Source organism: Leptonychotes weddellii, chromosome 4, assembly GCF_054177405.1.
Source record: "Leptonychotes weddellii isolate Sample4059 chromosome 4, ASM5417740v2, whole genome shotgun sequence".
Lineage (NCBI taxonomy): Eukaryota > Metazoa > Chordata > Mammalia > Carnivora > Phocidae > Leptonychotes > Leptonychotes weddellii.
In genome coordinates, this window is record NC_138372.1 from 43,118,440 (window position 1) to 43,138,261 (window position 19,822).

The 19,822-nt window shown below is 45.9% G+C and overlaps 1 protein-coding gene across 1 annotated transcript in view; it reads right to left on the reverse strand.

The window, feature by feature from the left end:
• The window catches only part of LOC115942550 (disabled homolog 1), a 1,065,325-nt gene extending 1,061,075 nt beyond the window's left edge, over positions 1–4,250 (reverse strand). The window contains exon 1 of the mRNA XM_081818492.1: positions 4,021–4,250. The gene's annotated coding sequence lies outside the window, so the exon portion shown is untranslated. The remainder of the gene's footprint in view (positions 1–4,020) is intronic.
• Positions 4,251–19,822: the final 15,572 nt, after the last annotated feature.

A 19,822-nucleotide genomic window follows, 5' to 3' on the forward strand; every position in this document is an offset into this window, starting at 1 on the left:
TGTCCTCCACAATAAGGCTGTTTCATAAGCTGTAAGTGAGCATCTGTTAATGATACAGGATTCCTGCACTCTCACCAACAAAGAAAGAGTCTAAGTATCACCAAGTAATGGTCACTGCCTTGCCCAAACCAACCAGGTTCACACAGCACCCCAACCTAAGTTGATTCCAACCTGAGAAGCACTCCCTTTTCCCATCTACAAGGTGCTTCTCATTCTCTAAATGAGGCTTGTAGCCATGAGGGCCCCAATATTCCTATTCCCACCACCACATTAAGAAGTACGGCAGCTAATATTGTTATTCCATTTGCAGGAAATTGAAAGAGACACACAGGACTTTCAAGTGACCCTTCTGATGAGTAGAGTTCACCAGGTAGAGTAGGAATGTATTTTCTAGACAAGGAAAAAAGGTTGTACCCACAAAGGTATGAAAGGCACGTCTGTAGTGTGTATATGTGATGTGAATATAGTGTGTGTATGTGTATGGTATGTGTTTGAGAGAGGGTTGTGTATGTATGTGATGCTGTGTGTTAGGATGTGTGTGTGTGTGTGTGCGTGCGCGCGCGTGTAGGAGGGAAAGAGAGGCCAGGCTCTGAAAGGCTCTGAAGTCTATGGTCAGATATTTGAATAATATGCTTTAGGCAACAGGGAAACTTTTATGTTTTTTGATCTGGGGAATAACATGATCAAAGTTATGTTTTAGAAAGATCAAGTCATTGGGGCACCTGGGTGGCTCAGTCGTTAAGTGTCTGCCTTCGGCTCGGGTCATGATCCCAGGGTCCTGGGACCGAGACCCACATCGGGCTCCCTGCTCTGCGGGAAGCCTGCTTCTCCCTCTCCCACTCCCCCTGCTTGTGTTCATTCTCTTGCTGTCTCTCTCTCTGTGTCAAGTAAATAAATAAAATCTTAAAAAAAAAAGAAAAGAAAAGAAAGATCAAGTCACAGCTCTGGGGAGGGCCTGTACTGGAGGCCAGGAGAGGAGTCGGAGGCTCTGAGGATGGTCTGGACCGGGGACAAGGAGGCTGGAGAGCAGAAAATTAATTGGAATTACTTTCCCATCACTCTTAGTTTTAGATGGCAGGTAAAAGTGTTTATTTTATATTTCTTTTTTCCTCCAACCTTAAATAAACAAAAAATACACTTTAAAAAATTCGTCCATTCTATGAAAGACAGATCTAAAGACAAAGGAATACCTCCCCTCCAAAGCTGTTTCGACACCCAGCCTGTCCAAAGGGAGTACCCCAATCTGACCCAAATGAGAGTCTGCTTTTGGGGGCTATGCACAGCACATCTGCTAGGCAAACGAATCCTTGCCAGCCCCAACCCCACACCATCAACTGCAGCCCCCAGACAAGGAAGAGACCAGAACCAGAGTTGATGGGCTTTCTGTGGTGCAGTGTTTATGTCATAAGTAATTATCTATGTCAAAGCTCAGTTCCAAGCAAGTTTATCCGGAATGAGTCTTTTGCAGTTCAGGGTTTTCCTCTATATTCTTCCAAGCCAGGTAATAAAACAAGACTTTGGTTCATGTGGGCCCGTCTCTCCCCTCCTGTGAACTAGAATTCCTCCTGTCTGTCCTCCCCTGCCTATGTTTCTTCTTCCTTTTCTTCCTTCATTCTCTACCTCTCCTGCCTCTTTTCGGAGCCTGAGGCTGTCTCTGTCTCTCTCTTTCCACTCTCCCCACCTTATCCTCTTTCGCTCTGTCTTCTCTCACTTCCTTCTCCCCCCATCTCTCTCCCCACTCTATAAAAAAGCTTCAATTTTAGAAGAGAAGGAAGGCCTTTGCTAGCACAAGAGCCTGAGAAACAAATAGGATCACAGTGAGGTGAACGGCTGAGTCCAGCTTCAAGAAAAAAAAAAAAAGAAATCTTGGAAAAGAGAGAGGGCTGAACGGTGGCCCTTCATTTTGAGGAAGGCCGGTGGAGCCTATGGCTCCCAGTTGTCCCTGAATAACATAAATAATTTGAATAATATGCTTTAGGCAACAGGGAAAAACAGTATCACTCGGCAGTCTTCCAACTGAGCAATTCCTATTTGCTCTGAAGCCCCAGCCAGCTTTTTCCGCTGGGAGTGAGGTGGCACTGTCAATGTCACATCGCACTGCTCAGCTACTCCTCCTGATCAGCTCAGAAAGGAAGAAAAGCCATAAAATTCAGAACCAGCTCACGCCAGCACTGCAAGGGATGCCAGTGACCACCTGGTCCAACCTGGTCAGGCCACCGGTGGAGAGACGAGGGCCCCGGCTCCCTAAATGTCAGGGAGACTCATTATTAGAAAACCCAGACCTAGGACCTGTTGCAAAAATCCCTCTGCCCTGGGAACAGCTCTGGGTGTCTGCCTTCTGAAAAGCTGCGATATAGGGCCCAGATGCATAGGATAAGCTTAAAATAGAGACAGAAAGGGACTCAAATGCACACGGAACACATTAGAAATCTCCTGTATGCTGTTGCCAAGAAGGATATGAGAAAGGAAGTCTGTTGAAGATGGGGCTGCAGTGGTGGAGGGCTCTAAGCTCTGAAGACCTTTTTAATATGGCTGTATTGTAATACTGCAGTGCCAAACCCCGCCAGTCATTCCAAAAAAGAAAAAGGAAGCCCCGCTGAGCAGCAGAACTTCCCAGCCCAGGAGACAGATTGTCTTCCATTTGCACACATTTAATAACCGCTTTATTTAACAAGACTGGGGGAAATGTGCATCCTCGGAAGGCACAGCACAACAACCTCCTTCTGCAACGACGCGATTCCTTGGACACGAAACTAAAATGCATTCATCCGGACTCAGCCTCCCAAAACAGCAGCAAAGCCGCCGTGAGGCGATTTCCAGGCGAGAGCCCCTCAGAGACAAGGGGGATGGGGCTGGCAAGCAGGGGACACACCTTTTCTGAGCTGTTGGAAACACGCTGCCTGCAAAGTCCACCCCGACTGTGCTACCAAGGGTTAATTTCCTGGGGCGGGGGGGCGGGGCGGAAAAAAGGAACTGATGCACGCACTCACACCCCTACTGAATCCCCACAACCTCTGACGCCACCACACATTTGTGTTTTTTTTGTTTTTAATCTTGAATTCCCATTAATTCCTTGATCAGCCATATCTTTTCGGAACAGCCCCTCCACCTGTGCTGGTTTCCCATCTCATCACCAGCGAAAGCCCAGAGAGCCGGGCATAATTATTTTGCTACAAAGTTATGCCTAATTGGCCACTAACCTAATTGATTAATCATCTCATTTTTCAAGGCAGCATCAAAGAGCCAAACTGAGGCGGGGGCGGTGGTGGGGGGAGGCCGGGGGGAGAGAAAACATGTGTCCAGGTGGCGCGAGGGGTAAAATTACAGACTGGGGGAAAGACCCGCAGCCACCTTGCCTGGTTTCTGGACACAGGAGTGGACAGAAAATCACAGAAAACCCAGAATGAGTGGGGAAATGCGCAAGACCACAAAAGGACAGAGCCGGGAACCTCTACGCTGCCCAGCCAGCCTGAGTCCAGCCGCCTCGGAGAGGATGAAGTTGTTGGCCCTGGGCTGGGAAGGATTAAGTGGCTGCGCGTCAACCCAGCCTCGGCTAGCATGGGGGGAGCAAAACCCACTTGTCCCAGTGCCTGCGAGTCCGCGCGGGGGCCCCCGGTGCTCGCCCTCGGGTTCCGGCCGCAACTTGCGCGGCTCCGCCGGCGTCTTTGCGCGCCACCCAAAACTTTGCGCACACTGCGGCCGCCGCCCGCCCGCTTTTCGCCGCGAGTCGCACGCCTCCAAGTGCCGCGGCATCCCCTCCGCAGCCGCCGCTGCCCGGCTTCGGGCTCCACTTTTCCCTCGCTGCCTCCAATTGCCACCCAGGGGGCTCCCTCGTGGCTGCGGGAGCGCGGCGCCCTCCCGGCGGTGGGCAGGCGGTGCGGGCGCGGCGTTCCGGATGACCGCCCCGCCGGGTCCGGCCAGCACCCGCGGGACAGATTGGTCCACGCGGCCATCCCCACCCCGGCGCACCCACCCTGAGCCTCCCACGCCGAGGCAGGCGAGCGCAACACCTTCTCCTACCTTCTAGCCGCTGAGGACCACACTCTCCGCTCAGCCCTCTCGACTCATCCTCTGGCTGCAGGAGAGGGCGACGGGGCTCCGCTTTTGTTCCCTGGGGCTGGCAGGTCCGTGTGGGGCCAGGGCGCGGGAGCCGCCGCGGAGCTTGGGTATCCCGGACGGGGATGCTCAGCTCACTCCCAGCAGCTCTGCCGGCAGCAGTAGCGGCGGTGGCAGCAGCGGCGGCGGCAGCAGCGGCGGCAGCGATAGAGATAGTGCCGGCTCTCTGCAGGCCACATCTTTCATACCTTATACATCACTACCGCATTCCCCCGAATAGGGGAGCCCCACAGCATTTCGCCACCTAGCGCAGAACGCAGGAGCCCGCAGCAGTGGCAAAGCCTACCTGGCCAGGATTCGAGCACTTGGAAGGGAGAAGGACCTCAGCACCCGAAGGCAGACTCCCTCCCCTCTCCGATCTCAGAGAGGCCTACAACTTGCAGCCATTCTGCAGTGCTCACCTTCTGGGACGGGCTGTTGCTGGGGGAGGTCTGGACTTGAGGCCATGCAGTGACAGTTTATTAGGGGGAGCCCTCTTTGCTGCTGCTGGAGTCTTGGCCAGCACGTGCCTTTACACAGCCTCTTCCTCGCTTCCCTCGTCACACACAGGAGGCTTTGCACCAGTAGACGCACACTTCTCTGTGTCTTGGAGACACATTTCGGCCTTCCCAAGATCCAGTATGTAGGCTCAGGAGCAGGCATACAAGGGTTCCAGTCACAGCTGTGTGACCATAAGCAAACTGCTGAATGATGGAAAGAAACTCCATTTCTTCATCTGCAAAATGGGAATCAGATTATCTGTCTCATAGGATTGTTGTGAGAACCAAATGAGATAAGCACAGAGCTTTACACATGCTGAGTGATAGCTTTCTTCCTCCATCCCGTACAGGTCCTCCTTTCCTGGGATAATAATACATCAGTAACAACTCGCCTATTCACAAGTATTTATTGTGTGCTTACTTATGTGACAATCTCTATTTTATGGAGTGGGGTAGGACTTTCAAAAAGATAGGCAAGTGATCCTTACTCTCTTGAAACTTTCTCACTGGTACAAGGACACAGAAAATAAACCAGCAAGCTAGCAAGACCCTGGCAGATAATAATAACAACTACAGCAATGTAAATGACAACAACTTAATGTCCGGTGGTAGCATGTGATAGGAAATGACCAGGGTAGGACATCCAGCTCTCGGATGGGAAAGGACTGTCTGAGAAGATGGCAATGATAAGGGGCCAGGCATTAAAGATCTGAAGGGGAAAACACTAAAGACAGAGAGAAGAGCAAGTGCAAAGGCCCTGGGGCAGGAGTGAGTTGAATGCATTTGAGGAGTAGAAGGAAACTTACTGTCGCTGGAATATAGCAAGAGTGGTCATTAGTGGTATGAGATAAGGTGGGGAGGTCAGAGAGAGAGGTTGGTCTTATGGGAGGAAGTCAGGTGATTTGACTCAGAAGTTTAGAGTTCAGAGGGATGTGATTGTTCTGGGATTGGAGACAGAATTTGCATTTGTAAATGCTCACCTAGGCTGTTACCTGTTATGCAGAGAATGGACTGGAAGGGACCTGGATGGAAGCAGGGGGGCCAATCAGAGGCTCTTACAGGGGTGAATAAAAGTCCCCTTCCATTCCCTGGCCAGCACAACCACAGTGACCTCTCCTCTTCTGCTAGGTTAGCTAGGGGGAAGGGCCTCTTGGCAGGTACTCCAGGAGCTTGAACATGAGTTTCTCCCACCACTCTGAGTATCCCTTTCCTCACCTGGAAAATGTAAATAATAATATATATTCTTATTAAATTATTGTGAGTATTAAATAAGGGGACAAAAGCACCTAAGGTGTTAAACAAGTGTTCATTTCATCTTCACTATATCCATCACTTCTAGAACCTTCAGAGTGCTCCTCCAGGGGCCTTCAGGGTGCTCCTACAATACCTCTGCTCCATCTGGGGGAAGGGAGGGTTGGCCATCCCTATCCTGGAACTTTCCTGCCTGCGGCCTGGCAGGGGTAACCTGTTGGGTCTAGAGAGAGTTCTTCTTGGCACCTGCTAAAAGGCTTGTATTGGTAATGCTGGCCTCTGCACCCATCATCTGTCATCTTTCCAAGCAGGAAAACAATTTTCATTTTGTTTAGATTGTTTTTTTTGGTTTTTTTTTTCCACCTGACACCATCATCTAGTTTAAAGAATGCAGGACATCATCATATGAAGCACTCAAAGTATAAAAATAGAAGGGAAAAAAAGGGGTGGATGGGGTGGGGTGGCTTGTAGATCCAGAGATGGCAGGAAAAGAAAACAGACAGTCCTTTTTCTCTTAGCAACAGGAGGAAAGGTTCTCAGCTGAGACACATGAAAATTCTCTTGCATCCATGAGTGTAATAGATTCCCGATGCCTTCAGAATCCTTTTCTCCATGGATACCACAGAAACAGGAATGTTTGGGTATTCCCCCCTTTGACAGATGAAGGAGCTGAACCCCAGTTGGTGATATAATAGAGCCGACACTTGGACCCAGGTGCTCTTGCCTTTCTCCCTCTATGTGCCTAAATGCTTCAAGTGACCCCAACCTAACAATGTTGTCTAACTTCTAGTACTCTCAAGCATTTATCCAACTGAGACCCAGAACTGTAGGTCTCAAAGATAGTCAATTCATTCCCTTGCACCCAGCTCAATGTATTATACTCCTCCCCATCTTTCTCCATGCCAGTTTTCTTTGGATACTAGGATACTGAAGTCCAAACAAGGATCTAAAATGTCAAGTGGCCCTAGAAACTGACTTACTCGCTCACTTTTACAGGTTGGAGATCAAGGAAAGAACAGATGATAATGGGTGCATCTTTGATAATGCTGCATGGCTCTCAGAGAGAATGTGAGACCTGGCTTTGAGTCCCTGCTCTGCCATTTACTGTGTGTTCTTGAGTAAGTTCTGAGTGCTGCCTAAGTTTTAATTACCTCATCTATAAAGTCGGGTCAGTATCTGCCCCCCAGGAGTTGTGAATACTAAAGGGGCTGCTATCAGGGTGTACTCAAAATACATAATACACCTTAAATACTTGTATCCTTCTCTAACCCTCCCCTTCCGTCCCACCACCATTGCTGTGCTGGTTGACAAAGGACTCTCCAGGGGGAAAAACAAAGCCCTGATTTGTGGCATTTGCCAATTCCCTTGGTGTAAATATTCTCACCATATCTGATTTCGAGTTACCAACATGATGTCACTGAATGTGGAGTTGGGGGGAGGGGTGCCCCACAGCTCTTGTGAGCCTGTACTAGCTGAATTCAGCACACCACTGCCCATCACTCATAGAAATCAACACCGGACAGGTGAGTGCCACTTTATAACTCACAAATCCTTTGTTCTATATCCTGTCCTGAGATAGTCACAAGATTCCTTGAAGGGAAATATCATCCCTATATATCTGACAGGCAGGGAAACTGAGACTGGGAGGGACTGAGTGATTTGCCCGAAGTCAGACAACTAGTAGGTAAAAGAGCCAGGACTCATGCCTGCACCTGCTGGCTCCAAATCCAGTGAGCCTTCCGCCTCTGTGTCATTCATTCCCCTGTGAGATCACTGCCCATCTTTCTTTTCGGGTGCTAAGATCCCAGGGCCTGAGCCTCCGTTTCTCAATCTGACAGGAAAGAATAGTAATCCCTGCCCAGCCTTCTTCACAGATGCCCTGAGAATCAAATGAGATAATGCAGATGAAAGTGTTTTTCAAAGCATAATGCACCCTACAAAGATGAAAGGATGAATATTACAGTCAGTAGCTGGAGGAAAAATATGGGAGCAACAAATCCCAGGCCCTGTGGGGACTTACATACCACAGGGGAGGCAGGACCACCCTAGACAAGTTCATTTCAGATCTACACTCAAAGGAAAACATGCGACAAGATGTACGTTCAGTCCCCCTTTTAAACGTTTATTGGTACAGAGACGGTTGGAATTGTTCTCCAGAAGCCTTGTTGCTTTTCCTGCTTGCTCTCTACAGAAATATGCTTATTCCCTACTCCAGTGCTGCCCTCCACCCCACTCACCTCTGCCTGAGAGGTCAGGATCACCAGCTTAAAGCAAAGGGAATTTATTGGCTGGTGTCACTTGGCAGTCCAGCCTAGAGTCTTCATTGATTTCAATGCTGTCGTTGTGTCTGTGATCTACCTCCATCTCTCTCTCCCTCTCCCGTCTCTCTCTTCTTTGCTTTCCTCTGTAGCTTGCCCTTCCTGCATTCCCCCCACTGCAGAAAGCTTCTTTCCAAGGGGAGGGTGGCAGGTGGGGACATGGCTACTAGGAGCTCTAGTTTTATATCATCTCAAGAAAGAGATACTCTACCTCCCAGTTTCAAACACAAATCCTACCAAAAAAATTTTTTTTTCTTCCTGTCCTGGATTGGATCACATGCCTAACCCCTAACGCCAAGGGTAAAAGCGTACTATGACTGGCCAAGCCTGACACAGACCCAATCTTGTGGCCAAACATCATGGAGCAGGGGAGAGGCAGTTCCCCTACAGCAGGAAGATCCCATTACCAGGTAAAGAGTACTGGACACAACATTAACGGGCATCTACTGTGGTGGCAGAGCCAAATTCAGACTTTGATTTCAAAGCCTTTGCCTGTTCTATCATTCTGCACTGATTCCAAGCATGGAGCACAGCAGGGTTAGAAACCTAGGATGGCAAGCAGACTGCGTCTGGAATGATAGAATATCAGCTTTATAAGTCAAGGCGATGTGTGATTTATTCTTCAGTACCCCGCACATTTTAGGCACTTGGCTAATGTTTATTGAACGAAGGACAATACCAGTTGATTGATAGGAAATGGAAGGATTCTGAGTCCCTACCAGGAATCAATAGAAAAGAAGGCTGAGATTGATGACTGATGGAGGCCAAGGGTGGATGTGGATGGGGGCTGTATTTAGTACCTATTTGCTGATCCTGCTCTGTAGCCAAGGCTCAGCATGGCAGGATCATCACTTCCTGTAATCTGGTGGTGTTGCTGCTTAATACCAAATGTCATTCCTTAGAATACTGCATTTCCAACTATGCCAGAGAACAGTGTGCAATTCCTATTGGCCTAGTGGCATTGAGCCACCGCTAGAAGGCTGCCATTCTCAACCTAATGCAGGCAGTCTGCCTTGGGCCATCCACACTTTCTCATACTTGTCTTCTTCATGACCAAGGCAAGCACTGGCAGGTGACTACTCCATGGAACAAAGGGATGGGGGGAGGGGGAAGGAGGAGATTGCCAAATTGGGAGTAAGAAGACAAGAGTGGTTCTAGTTTGCTTTTGGCTGGTAACTTGCTCAGTGATCTGGGAAACGGGATTTGGGCCTCTGTTTTGTACTCAACTAATGATCATTATTCCACTTTCATGTAATTCTCAAAATAAGCCTGTAAGGTAGGTACTATTCTGTCCATTTTACATATAGAGAAACTGAGACCCAAGGAGATTAAACCGATGCGTCTGAGCTGCCCTGTTTGGAGGTAACATGGCTAGGAGTCAGTTCTGGGACTTCTCGCCCCAGTGACTATACCCCGCCCCCCGCCGCCACCACATCACTGCTGCTACCCCAGGGCCTTTGGCCACAGAGCTCAGCTGCAGGGTCTGTGAAAAGAGGGGGTCCCTTCCAGCTCGGCCCTTCCTTGAAGAGAGAGGGGACTGAGAGCCAGGTGCTACCTTTTGGAGAAGGTGTATTTTTCTCCTGCTGTAGTAGAGGTTTAAGAGAATACCCTTTCCCATCACTGGCATTGTTGCCAAAGAATCTACGGCTACACGGTTGCCAGGGTGATTAGAGTGACTGCAAGGAGGATGGACTTGGCAGGAAAGACTCCATGGAAGCTCCATAGAGTTCTGAAGATGGCGTGGGCCTGCCCTTGCAACTGTGAGCCTCTGGGTGCGGTCCATGTGGCGACTGTCCACTCTCCGAGGGCCAGTAGGCAGACAGCACAGCACCCTGTGGATGCTATGAGCAGACATCAGGAAAGAGGGAGCAAAATGGGTTGGAGAAAAGGTGGGAGCTTTAGACACTTAAATATGTGTTGAATTGTGGAGACTTAATTCAGAAATGTGCTCAGACGGTAATCAGAGGAATCCACTACAATGCTACGATTTATCACACACCTACTATGTGCATGAGGTCCTTGAACCCTCCCCCTTGTCTCCACAGTACATTATTTTAGCATCGTATTTATGCTGTCTGTTTGCCTGACTGTCGTCCTCCGCTAGCCTGCGAGCTCCTCGAGGCTGTGGGCTCTGTTCTGTTCATCTATGCATCCCCAGAGTCTAGCAGGCAGGCTGGCACTAATATGGACCTGGGAAACATTTGATGAATGAATAAACATGCTGTGTAAGTGCACAAACAAGAACCCATCCAGGCTTTCTGACTCTGAGTCCACAAATGGATCTCCCCCACCCATTTGAACTCTTACAAAAACTATTGCTTGGCAATTAATTTGACACTCCTATGCTGACTTGCACCATCTCCTGAGTTGTTGTATTGTGCCATAATTTGAAATTTTTATTGTTATTAAACATTTCACATGGAGATTTATGTCTTGTTTTCCTAACTAGGCTGTAAGCTCATTCATTCATGTAATAAGTGTTCATTGAATTACGCACTAGGCATTGTTACATAGGTTATCCGCTTTAAGCCTCCCTCCTTCTCCATGAAGATATTCATTCGGGCCCTACTGTGTGCATCACAGATGCAGTGCTCAGTGTCAGATATCACTGGTCCTAATAGAACTCAAACTCAAATGCCCTTAAGGGCTATGTTAGTAAGCACGACAGGTGAAGTAGTTGACTGCTAAGAGGGAGTGAGTGTGTTTGGACAGGGTGCCCACACATGGCTGTGCAGGCTGTGCCCTGTGCAAAGGTGCCCAGGTGACAGGGTGAGGATGGGCGGAAATCCAGTCCGCTCTGTGCTCACCAAACCATGCACTGGGGCAGAGGGCGAAGTCTAGCTGCAGCACGAAACAACTTTTCCTTCACTGGAAGGCACTTTCACTTGCCAAGCCTGCCCCTGAGGCTACAACTGGCCAACGGGGCTTTTTTTTTTTTTTTCCCCCTAATCTGCACAAGGGCACTGCATATGCTAAGGGACAGCCTATTATTTGTGGTGTGTGTTGGCATTAAAATTCAATTAAATAGATTGCTACCCAAATGAAATACTTCTGTAAAATATATTCCACTTGGAGCAACCCTAGATTCTAATTGATTCTTTAAACAATGCTACAAAATAGACATGAGCCGCTTAATCTCAAAGTTGGGACAGCTAGACCCTCAGAGAGTCGAAGGGACATCTGTGAGGTGACAGAGGAGGATGTTAAGGCACAAAGGTGAAGTAAGTGCTAGAGCTGCACCTGGAACTCAGCTTCTATAAAGTTAATAGGTCCCGAGTCCCTTCAGCTTGAGCGTGGAGCCCTGCCAGGCTTCCAGGAATCTGTGAGGGGCTTCGCTGGGGCCAGGGAAGATGTGCTGATTTGGATTTTAAATGTGCGCTGTCGTCACAGGGAGGGCTCACCCCAGCAGCCCTCTCCCCATGCACACACGTATGCAAGGATAATGCAGGGGATCCCCAAGACAGGCGTGCGTGTGTAGGCTCTCCTGTCCTGGCGTTGCGACTGTGGGTCTCTTCACACACCAGGAGGAGTCTGAGAACCCGGCGAAGGAGCAGCTGTGTCTGCCAGCCTCACAGGCAATGACAAGTCGCTGCAGACAACAGACATGCCGGGGGCACCAAGGACCCATTCTGTTTACTTTGCCTCCCTACTGCTCAGTTGTTCAGTCCAATCTGTTTCAGGAGTTCAGTCAGGGAAAAGAGTGAAAAAGAAAATCCTTTAAACCAACTGGCCAAGAAAGTTTGCAGGTCTATTTGGGGGCTTTTTGGAAAAATGAATGGAATGATTTCCAAGACCACAAGCTAAGCAAGGTCTCTACTTTCAGCTCAGCTATTAAATCACTGTGTGGCTGTGGGCCAGGCGCTTGCCCTTTCCAGGCTCAGTTTCTTCTTTATGAACATGGGGCATTGGACTAGGTGGACTCTTGAGGCTCCTGGCAGTTCTGTGGTCTATGGTTTAAGGATTCTTGGCACAACTGAACACAGGGAGAACACCAGGTATTGAAGGGGGACTGGCCACCCAGCAGAGAAGACGACTTGGTAGTTGGATAAAGAGCCCAGATCTCAAACACTGTCAATACTGATGGCATTAAGTGAATTTCCTGTTTGATACTTTTACAGGGCCAGGGATGTTTTCAGTTACTGTGAGTTCATTAGGTGGTGGGGGATCCGTGGAAAGGATTATGCCCTTGGGGATCTGACCCTCTAGCTAGAGAAGCAGCAGTGTCCTCTGTTAATGGGATAAAGATTTTGAAATAAAAATTTCTGGGTTCAATCCCTGGATCTGCCCCAACACTCAATAATTACTGAAAGAACAAGCTCACTGTGTGTCCTTGGACAAGTTGCTTAACTTCTCTGCGCGGTGGTTTCCTCTACTGTTAAATGGGACAATAACAATGTTAAATGAGATGATATAACTAGCCCATAGTAGACATTCAAAAGTAATAGTTTTCTTCTCTTTTTCTCTTTCCTTGAAGAGGCACAACATAAAGCTACAAAAAGCTTAAGCAAACTAGAACAGAGACAAAGGATTCAGAGATGGAGCAGTGTATATGCATACATCCACATGTGATTTGGTGCACTGGGAGAGAGGGCAGGCTTTCATGGGAAGCTCCTGTGAATAGTTAACGCCAAAACTGGGCGGTCATGGCCCCCAGTCCAAGGCATAGCTGAACTGTCTTACCTGGGATGCCTGGCCAGGTAAGACCTGAGGAGTGAGTGAGCAGAGAGAAACCAATGCTCTCTGAAGACAAACCCTCTCCTAAGAGAGAGAAGGAAGAAGGATCTGAGCTAAACATTCCTACTTATTATTCCTAAATTCATATTCAGAAAAATTACTTTAATTCTTCCAGAGAAGGGCAAAAAAAGGCTAGGAGCATGCAAAGAGAAAATAAAATTTTCTTCCTAGAAAACAGGAGTAAGAAAAAGATGCGTATCTGACTCTTAACAACAACCCACAGACAAGCTTTCAAACCCAGTTTGAGGAGAATTTGAATTCCCCAGTATCTCCCAGATGGAATTTACCAAAACTGTCCATGGACTCATCACTTCCCCGAAAATACTGATTTTGAGATCACTATGAAACATTCAAGTGATGATGTCTAAGTGGCAATTGGGTTTATATGCCTGTGGCTCCAGAGTTAGGTCTGGGCATAAGCTATCATTGTAGGAGTCATCAATCTGTAGAGGTAATTAAACGTATGGGAGTGATGAGACCTCTCAGAGAGTGGGTCAAGTAAGAATAGAAAAAGATAGAAAAGAAGGAAGAGTCTGTAGAGGGCACTGAGGAGTGGCCAGAGAGGTAGGAGGAAAGCCCTGAGAAGGACTGGGCTTGTAGCTAAAGGAAAGGGAGGTTTAAGGATTAGGGAGTGGTCATCAGTGCCACATGTCAATGAAGGATCAAGCTTGAAATAAGGATTGACAAAAGGCCATTGGATTTAAGGTGCGTAGGTCAATGAAGAGTCATTTCAGAGGGGGTGATAAGAGCAGAAACCAGAATGTAGGGGGCAGTTGGGAGGTGAGCAATACCTGTAGATAACTTTCAAAAAGTGTGGTGGGGAGGCAGGGTGGAGAAATAAGGCAGTGGCTGGACGTACAGGTTAAGTTCAAGAAGAAAATCTTTCTGCCCTTTAGACATGTATCATATGACCTCACTGATATGAGGAATTCTTAATCTCAGGAAATAAACTGAGAGTTGCTGGAGTGGGGGGTGGGGTGGGAGGGAGGGGGTGGCTGGGTGATAGACATTGGGGAGGTTATGTGCTACAGTGAGCGCTGTGAATTGTGCAAGACTGTTGAATCACAGATCTATATCTCTGAAACAAATAATGCAGTATATGTTGAGAAAAAAAAAAAGATAGTAGGAGGGGAAGAATGAAGGGGGGGAAATCGGAGGGGGAGACGAACCATGAGAGACGATGGACTCTGAAAAACAAACTGAGGGTTCTAGAGGGGAGGGGGGTGGGAGGATGGGTTAGCCTGGTGATGGGTATTAAAGAGGGCACGTTCTGCACGGAGCAGTGGGTGTTATGCACAAACAATGAATCATGCAACACTACAACAAAAACTAATGATGTAATGTATGGTGATTAACATAACAATAAAAAGTCAAAAAAAATTTAAAAAGAATATAAAGATACTTAAGCATGCTGAGGAGAAGAAGCCAGTGGAAAAGGGAAAGACGAATACGTAGAGAGAAGTGATGCTGGGTGGAGCAAGGTCTTTGAGGAGGCAGAAAGATGAACTCCACGGTACAGATGAAGAATGAGGGGGGAGGGCACCTGGGTGGCTCAGTCAGTTAAGTGCCTCTTGATCTCTGCTCTGGTTTTGATCTCAGGGTTGTGAGTTCAAGCCCCACATTGGCTCCATTCATGGAGCCTACTAAAAAAAAAAAAAGAAAGAAAAGAAAAAGAATTTGGGAACATGAATTTGGAATCAGGTAGACGAGATTCAAATCTACTTCCTAGTGGCCAGAATCCCAACAAGTTATTTAGCATTCCACCTCCTCCCCCAAACTCAATTTCCTCTGCAAACTGGGTATAATAAATAACATCTTCCTAAAGCCGTCATTAGGGCTGTGAACAAATATTTGATTCTCTCATTCTGGGCATGTTAGGATCATACTTTCTCATCCCAATTAAGCTCAGGCAAGGCCTTCTGACTCACTTTGTTCAATGAGCTGTGGGCAGAAGTGATGGGCAGCGCTTCCAGGTAGGAGCCTCGGGAGCCAGTGTGTGCCTCACTATGTTCTTGTTTTGTCCCCTCTGCTGTAACAACCTCGATGTTTACAGTGGCTGTCCTATCACTCTGATATCACTCTCAGGGTCAAAATAAATAAAACATTGCCTACAGTCACCAGCCAACCCATGACGGACATGTAGCATGAATAAGAAATAAATCTTTGTTGTTTTAAGCCACCTCTATTTGAGATAAACTTGTTACTGAAGCATCATCTACCCTATCCTTACTGGTAAACTACTTGTAAAATTATTGTGAGAGTTACGTGAGAAAATATGTAATAGAGCATAAAGAATAAGACAGTATGGAAGACAGAAATCACTTCATAAATAATGATTCATTTCACTTGTTGGGAACTATATACAATGATCTCCATTGATAAGAAGCATTTGAAGTAGTTTATAGGATGCAGAAGTTATTTCAGTTGTAATTGAAGATAGCTAACATATATTGAACAATTAGTACCAGCCAGATTTTGGATAGAGAAAAAGTCCTTGTGCTTGTTTGCTTCTTTTCTCTGTCATTTATTTTCTCTCTCCTCTGATTATTTCTGATGATTCTTTTCAACCAGCTAGATCTTGCACATCTGGACTCTTAGTGCAAGAGGGGATCCTAGAAATCACCCGACACAATCTCCACTCAATGTCAGAGCTCCCTTTATAATTTCCCTGGTACACAGGCATCCAAATTCTGCTAAATCACTCTCAGTGACAGTCTGCTTTTTACCTTTTATGGCAGCTGCTGGACCTTAAGTTGTAACATGTCAGGGACCACATTTGCCTTGTTCATCCTGGAATTGCCTATGACCAACACAGTACCTAGAAACAGTGGAAAGTCCATAAATGTGTATTAAGGGAATGAATGACGAAATGGACAAACTTTTTAATTTTTAGCTTCCTCATCTGTAAGACAGTGACAGTAATACTAATCTCAGAAGACTTTAACAAGTTAACATGTGCATGTGAATGCACCTGGTACATTGCAGAAGCTCTATTAGTGTTAATTCCCATCCCTGATCTCACTTCTCCTTCTTAAACAGAGTGAAAAAATAAGCTAATGCTGCAATACAAACTGAGCCATTTGCTGGACTTCTAACTAATTCCCCATAGCCAAACTTATGAGTAATTCCTGGAACAAAGGCATGGTATGTGTGGCAAGCACTGAAAATTATGGAGTCACAGATTTCAGGATGCAGTATTGGTTTAGTCGTGAGGAATTCAGGCTCTGGGTTCTGACAGTTCTGGATGCAAATCCACTCCTTGTAGACTGTCTGATCATACAAGTTTCTTTTATTTACCAGCAGCCATCAACATTCTTATCTTTAAATGGCGCTATCTCAAAGGGTTGTTGCAAGGTTTGAAGAAAATTGATGTAAATGCTTAGCACTGGGCCTGGAACATAGCAAACTTATTTAATATAAGATATTGGTGTTACTAGATTTGAGCATTAAGAAATGTAGAGACCTTCTAGTTTAATCCTGAATTGGTTCACAAGTACTAGGTAATTAGATCCTGTCAGCAATGTGTTGACTTTTACTAACTCACTTCCATAAGTCAATATAATCTGTGACCTGGTCTATCCTGATGTATTAGTTAGGGTAACACTAGCTGCTATAACAAAGAAATCTAAAGTGTATATTGCTCAGATATGATGGGACTTTATTTCTTATTCAAGTTCCTAATTGGTGAGTGGCTTTCTTTCAAGTGGTGAGGTAAGGATATAGGTTACCTCTGTCCTCAACACTTGGTTTCCAAGGACACCAAGCTTGTTTACATCAAGTCATTAGAAAAGGAAAAAGAGAATGAAGAAACTAAATTTGCTTATTACCTTGATGTGGAAGTAACACATTTCTTCTCACATTCCATTGGTGAAAACAAATCATATGGCACCTCCTAAATATAGGGGGTACTGGCAAATATTATTGCTACCTGGCTTGAAAACTATTTCCCAGTTTATACTTTATTCTACTTCAATGAAAGGGTGAGCATGCATTTTGATGGTCAGCTAGCCATATCCTTCGTAACTGATAAACCTACTGTCTTCTGTATTTTGTTTGCTATGATTTGCACAGTCCTGGAAGAAAGGTTTTAATTTAAACATGGGCAGCCCTAATGTATTATATGCCATGTGGCATAACTCATAAAAATTTCAAATAAATTTTATGATGGAGGCAAAAGTAGAATATATAATGTGTCAAGAACACAGAGGAGAGAGTGATAGAGGGAAAGAGAGAAAGTTAGAACTCGTAGAGCGAGGAGAAGGCATTTTTATATATACAATACAGCATATAAGGTTTCCATGAACCCTGTAAGGATAACATATCCCCCGTCCAATAAGCAAGGAAACAGGCTCAGGGAGGGGGCATGGCTTGCCCAACTTCACGTAATATAAAACTGCAGGGCCCAGACTCAAACCTAGAAAGGTCTAACTACAAAGCCAATGTCATCTCTTTCTCCAGATGTGAATGTAAGAGGAGCCTCTTAGTTTAACTAGTTCAGTCCTCCTCACTGGCCTGCTCTCTCCTGCAATTACTCAAACTTTCACCAATTCCTTTTCCTCCGGGGAGAGTGATTTTGCAAGTGCTTTTAATTCCCACCTCTACTGGCAATGTGTTGTACATCTCACCCATAGGTATAATGACAAGCACGATCTACCCCTAGTCCACTTTTATTGACTCCCCTAATCAAAACCATTTTTCCATGTTGCACAAAGGGATATTAAAAAATTATCTTTACAGTGGAATCCATGAATATTCCACTTGAAATGGCCCAATACCTGCCTCCTCCCTCATCCAAATCCCAACCACATTTTGCCAGCAAAGTCCCCACCATTTTGAATAGGAATAAAAGAGCGATAGGATCAGAATTACTGGAATCAGACTATGGAATTCTACATTGGGAATTTGGCTTTACCTCTTTGGTCCAGCTTAAGATCTTGCTTTGAGAGATAATAATAAAAAAATGCCTTCATTTGCTGTAGATGATTTATTCATAAATGATTCATATTTGTCTAATAACTTGTACCCACCCCTCTCATCCAGGAGGCACCCATCAGCCACAAAAAGCCAACTCTTGAATTTGACTCTGACAGATGCTTATATTTGATCACTCCAATTTATGGAATCTCCCTCTGTCTCTCTCTCTCTACACACACACACACACACACACACACACACCAGAGAATCTGGTACAATTCATGGGGAACATTAATTAGTGCACATCAAATGTGAGCTTGACAGGTCTATGATTTAAATACAAGGATGCCTGAAGAATTATGATTCAATATTTGAGCTCTAAGCTAGTATGATGCTATTCTATCCACCTGAACAAATACGGCCTGGCATCCTACCTTTCTCTCCAGCTGGTGGGTCTGAAGGGACCTATTCTGTGGAGGGAAAGGGTGGGGAAGATTTCCACACATTTCTCAGCAAGTGAAAGACAACTGGGACTAAAGGATAGGCTCCTCCACCCCTCCCACTGCTGTCAGGAAATGTGGTTCCAGGAGCAAAAGAGAAGCACCCAATCAGCTGGTGTCCCATGGAAGCTCCCATCCAGGATCTGACATCTTAACTGTGGAACATCCAGTACATGTGTTGACTCTCCTTAGCCTCATTTTCTTCATCCATAGAGATAAAAATCCCTATGCCTCATGGATGTGTTATGTATTTATAAGAGTTTACATGTTTAGGAAGATCACTTATGCCAGACCCTGATCTAGCATTTACATGCAATTTCTCACCCATTCCTCCCAAGAAGTCCATGAATTCATGGATGAAAGAGCAAACTGAAAAGCAGAGAATTAAAGGATTCTCCCAAGGGTACCAAACCAGCAAATGATGAAGTAAGGATTCAAGCATTAGTCCATACTCTTACTTTATTCCATCTTGTCAGTTCTCTTCTGGCTTGAAATAGAAGCTATTCAGTTTAAATCAATGTAAGTAGAAAAGGGAATTTATTGTTTCTCTCATCTAAAATGCTGAAGGAATATCTAGCATTTGGTCTGGCTGGATAGAGATGCTCAAAAAATGTCATCAGGGTTCCTTTTTTCTCTGCTCTTCTTATACTCTTTGTACATTGATCACATTCTTCCTACTTCCATGGGGTCAGCAAAAACAGCCACAAATGTCTCTAGCTTACATCATCTTTATACTTCATGATATTAAAGAAAAGAGTATCTTCCTCAAGAGGTCCTTTGGAAAAGGCCTGAAAAGGCTTAACTTGGCCTGCCTTGGCTCTAGCTTGTCCCTCATTGTGGTCAGGGGAGAAATATTATGACCAGGAGGGGAGTGCATGTCACCCTTTCCTGAATCTCCTGGAATTAGAAGGAGTGGTTTCCCCAAAGAAAGGGATGCTGAGCAGACATTGGTATATGTCCATCTCATAAGGATTAGAATACCATATGGCACAAACCTAATACACAATGCTTCTTATTTCTCAACCCAAAGATGATGTAATTCCTAAAACCATTTTTAAAAAAGTTTTTGCTTCATGCATTCACATGTGATATATTCAGAATATTCAGTATGGAATCCCTTCCATCCCAACAAACCTCAATATCCTTAGATTTCCATCTCCTATACCTCCCTTTTGTAGTCCTTACCCTTCCTGGCTGGTATGAGGGTTATTTATGGCCTTATTTGTCCATCCAGTTCCCCACCCCCACCTAAAGTCTGGGCTGTGTAGGTACCTGATCTTATTGACATATAGCAGAGATGAAAGCTTGGGCTTTGCAATCAGAGAGATCTAGAGTTGAATCCTAGCTCTGCCAGGCAGCCCTGGTCAAATGATTTTGGGTACTAAGGGTACTAAGACCATTCAATGTGGAAAGGACAGTCTTTTCAACAAATGGTGCTGAAAAAAATGGATATCCACAAAAGAATGAAGTTAGAATCTTACCTGCACCATATACAAAAAGCAACTCAAAA